Genomic DNA, 5,230 nt, shown 5'->3' on the forward strand with positions numbered 1-5,230 from the left:
CCTCGATTCCTGTGTTCAGTTTTGGGCCCCTCACTACAAAAAGGACATTGAATGACTCGAGCGTGTCCAGAGAAGGGCAACGAAGCTGGTGCAGGGTCTGGAGCACAGGTCGTACGGGGAGCGTCTGAGGGAACTGGGGGTGTTTAGTCTGGAGAAGAGGAGGCTGAGGGGAGACCTCATCGCCCTCTACAGCTCCCTGAAAGGAGGTTGCAGAGAGCTGGGGATGAGTCTCTTTAACCAAGTATCAAGTGACAAGACAAGAGGGAATGATCTCAAGTTGTGCCAGGGAAGGTTTAGACTAGATGTCAGGAAGCACTTCTTTATGGAACGGGTTGTTAGGTGTTGGAATGGGCTGCCCAGGGAGGTGGTGGCATCCCCATCCCTGGAGGTGTTTAAGAGTCGTGTTGACATAGCACTAAATGATCTGGTGTAGTTAGGAACTGTCAGTGTGAGATTAATGGTTGGACTCGATGATCTACAGAGTCCTTTCTAACCTAGATGTTTCTCTGATTCTATTTATCAGTTAAAGAAATTATTAATAATAGCAATTTGAAGTCTGTGATAAGTTTTCATAATTGTTCAATTCAGTAATTTGAATTTTAGATCTGGTCCCTCTGTAACTTTAATATTAAAGCTTTTTTTTTTTTTTTTTTTTTTTTTTTTTTTTTTTTTTTTTTAAGCCTTACAATACATTCATTATAAGAAAGCTTATCAATTTATGAGTTGAATACAGAGAATTAAATTGATGAAAACACTTCATTAGAAGAAATATTTTGTGTGATCAAAAATAAGTACGCTAGTGTAGGAAATCTTACACTGTCTGTGTATTTCCTTATGAGATCATGAAGATAAGGAACACATTTTATATGTGTTCTTAAGAGATTCAATTAACTTTGTTTATTGAACATGTATTTTAAGAAACTTTTTAAAACTATATTATTCACAGACAGTAATAAGTGATAAGTATTATTAAAAAGCTGTCAGATGATTTAGAAACTATCAATTAAAGTTTACATTTTCATTTTTTATATATAATTTTTAGAAATGGTGAACACGTTGCGAAAATTTACTGCCTTTTTAAAAAATGCATATTTGATTGGTTTGAATTATTTAATGTGTTCTGAACATCTCTTTATGTAACAAGTTGCTGACATTTTACATTCACAGAAAGATTTTTTTTACCACTCTACTTATTTTTATTTAGCTTTTTATGAGTAAATCTCATGCCTATTGCACAGAAATATATATGTTTTTTTCTGGCTCTCCAGAGCAGAAAGTTAAGCAGGACTTGGTGATCCTGAGTATGCAAAGTATATAAATAACTATTTTTTACCTTATTTATGCCATTGATTCCACACTCTTCTATACCTAACTTCGGTGGGGGTTTTTTGTTGTTGTTTGGTTTTGTTTTTTTTTTCCTTCTCCCTATGGTTATGGCATCTATATCCTCTGGTTGAGTGTGCTATTTGCAGAAATTTAGTTTGTATCCTTCCTTCCTATACAGAGTTTCAACAGTAATGTGATTTGTTCAGTCTCTGTAATGAGGTGTAAAGTGTTACTCTAAAAAGATTAACATCTGAATCTGAAATATTTTTCCCAACCTATTTACCTCAGTTCCTCAACGCATGCACAAAGCTTAAAGAAAAGCTCTTATTCTTATTTTTTGATTAATTTTAATACATTTGTGAAAGAGGCACTAAAATTATCTAAGGAGAAATTAACTTCTTGTTTGCTATGATTTTATTTCCTTTGCATATACCTTACAGTAGTTTGGAGAGGTGAGGAAATGCAGTGAGTTAGTTGGAGCTTGATTATTTAGCATGACTTTTCATTTTTTAAAATGCCTCGCATGGTTTGTATTTACATAATAATTCTATATTTAAATATTTCTTAATTTTCTTTGATGACTTTAAGCACAGTCTGCTCATATTGCATTTTAGCACTCTGTTAATAATCCTTCACAATGTTTGCATTGGAGCCTCCTCAGAGCACATAATTAATTCTGCCTACAACCTCCTCTGTCCCAAAATGTACCTTTGCAGCCATCATAGAACAGTGAGTTCCAAACTGAAAAACACTGAATTGTGTATTTCTGGCACAATCAAAATTAGATGTCAATGCATCTGAATAATAAAAATATTTTGGTGTTACACCAGAAATACAACAATGTAAAACAAAATGGAAAACATTTTATTTATGAGACCAGCTGGCTGAACTGGAGTTACTGTGGCATCCAATAGGAACCAGAAAAACACTGGTCCCTCTTTGAAGAAAATAGAGATTGTATTTTTCAACTGCAGTCCAAAATTGGAAAAGACTGGGGTTTGGTTATTTACACAATCTCTAAAGCATTTCACAGATCTACAGTACAGCAAATCATAAAATGATCATATACATATAAATCTGAAAAAAAACAACCTATCACCTCAATTTAAATATTAAGTCTGCATACTAGTCTTCCAGTCAGGTTGAGACCTCACAGAAACTATTACTTTACAGAAAAGATGTAAGAATATACATTGACAAAATCTGAGAATTAAAAAAAAAAAAAAAAAATCTAAAAGAAGAGTTAAGATTTATTGTATTTGTGACCCCAAATAAAGAGTCACATTGACAAAGACCCTAGGTCTATAGAATATGCCCTAAATGTGTTCCAAGCCTCAGGCAAAATAAATGTCCTTGAGCAAAGTACAGAAATGTTATTTCTGATACCTTGGAAAATCTATCTCTTAATGGATATTTTGCTCCTTTCTCTGAAAGATACCAGAATATACTACAGGTAATCATGTGTACAAGAGCTATTTTCCCTAAAATGACTACATTTTAACAAAAAATGAGACCACAGTTTAAGCTGTATGCATGGAAGCATCTATTTAGACATGCAACTATAAGACTATGTTATTCCATAAACATGTTTACTGGAAATGTAAGAGAAAAAAATAAACAGAAAAAGAGGTCTATCTAGCCCTGTGTCCTGTTTGAAACAGTCACTACTATCAGATGCCAAGGTAAGAGAGTAAGAGGATAGGAACAAGAGAAGCAGGTGGTGATACTTCTTTAGATTACCATACAAGCTTGCAACTCTTCTGACTGGGACATTCTGAATCAAAGGTAGCTTCTTTGGAGTTATTCCTATGTCAATTTTTCTTATCATCTGAATCTCTCTCTCTTGTCATTAAAACTTTGTAAATTGATAATGAAAACCCCAACAACTAAAAGGATAATAGACTCAAATTTTTAACTATAGTTGCACTGGCAAATCACAAAATACTGCCAGTGGAGTATTAGTTGTTGCTATTAAGCAATTTCCTCATCAAGAAACTGGGAAAAAAAAAAAAAAGTTTCTCTGTTAGAAACTGGTGTTAGACCAGCTAGGGATTTGAAAGTCATTAAGGCAGACAAAAATGCTTATATGAGCTACTGTTTTGTAAAAAAAAAGAAAAAAAAAACAACAAAAAAAAAACCCCAACAACCCAAAAAAACCCACTTAATGAGCATGGGTATTTTTAAATTAATTTTGGTTTTGTGGTCACCTCACACTGTAAATCATTAACTGAAAATAAATGTTTAAGAATTAAGGTTTTCAAAACAGTAAAAATACTATTTCATTCCTCACAATCTGGTATTATGTATAATTTATTAATGCCTGTCATAACTTTAAAATATATTAATTAAAAATCCTTTCTAATTAGACACTATTGTGAATGTCAGAAAATTATTTTAATTTCTCGTAATAGTTTATAATTAAAGTAATAACGTCCAGTGTAATGTCGAGAAGATATCCTTCAAGCTTATAAAACAAAATCTTCTGACTTGTCATCCCCTTAGAGTGAAACAAATCCTCAGCAATACATTCTATAATTATCAGTAACTCACATACTGCAAATTGTTAAAGGCATCCCACAAGGTGCCAACAGTGCTCTTCATTAGACAAATAATTTTCTACTTTTGTATCTGCTCCTGTTTACCCTACATTACATAACTGTCATACTTACAGTGTGACCAATTGCCTTACAGTGTGACAATTGCCTTACTCCATTTTCTAGCCAAACTAGAAAAAAATTCAATCATGGAAGAACCCACAATGTTCTAGTGTGAATGGAAAATTCCAATGTGATGGTAATATCTTGTGGATGTTAGAAAACATTGTACTACATATTACATCTCTTAATATTTAAAGAGTTTTGGTTTCATATAACTTTCTCACAGTACAGTAATCAATGTTTTTCCTATACTATTCAACTTTTCTAAGTACTTTTATTTTTATAAATAGATAACTGACTTTAGAGTATGCATGTTTGTACCTTACAAATAAGTTTTCTACACAGGCAAAGTCAATGAAAACTGAATTTTGAATTAAACAGTAAAATTTTCATTGATATATGAAACCTTATCATGAATACCTTAAGGGTGTATACAGTGCATGCTTTTCATTTATGTTGGTCATAAAAAGTAGGCAGAAACTTTTATGAAAATACGTTTTGTTTTAAATTGACCATTATGTCTGAACAGAACAATCCTCTGTGCCTTGAAACTCTTTTCCTGTGCACCGCAAGAAACATGACTCCTGCAATCTCCAAAGAAATGTAAACAAAGGGAAGATATTAATCCATCAAGAAACCTCAGCTGCCAGAGGTGAAACTGGTGGAATCATGTCTTTGTGAAATCACACAGTTTGAAAGTGACCTTGTTCTAAGAGAACACATTAAATATAGCTTCTTTCTTATTCTCCTTTTTGTCAAAGAAATGGTGACAATTTTAAAGTGGTCTTATTTTATACAATGACAAAGAATTCCTTCTAAAATTCTGTAGGCTTCCTTCTAAAGAACAGCATCACAAGTTGTGAAAGGAATTGCATGTATTCCAGCATTTAAATTGTGTAAACGTTTTTTCACACCGGAACATGTGCATACATTAACATTTCTGTGTTAAAAGTCAAACTGTTAAGAACAAAGAATATGAGTTATTATAATCCCCAGCTATATGCTCTGAAATTCCAACTCTAACAGCTCAGAAGTTTTTTTGCTTTGTTTTGTGGTTTGTGGTTTTTTTGTTGTTGTTGTTGTTGTTTTGTTTGTTTTGTTTTGTTTTGTTTCCTTTTAGAGATCCCTTAAGCAATACCAAACAGTTTATAAGCTAACAAAGTTACGGCACTAAAAATTTAGCTTGTAATGTAGCTTGTACAACTTTTTTTTCCTTTTTTTTTTTTTTTTTTTTTTTTTTTTTTTTT

The sequence above is a fragment of the Athene cunicularia genome (assembly GCF_003259725.1).
Source record: "Athene cunicularia isolate RWA chromosome 1 unlocalized genomic scaffold, athCun1 chr1_part2, whole genome shotgun sequence".
In the NCBI taxonomy this organism is placed as follows: domain Eukaryota; kingdom Metazoa; phylum Chordata; class Aves; order Strigiformes; family Strigidae; genus Athene; species Athene cunicularia.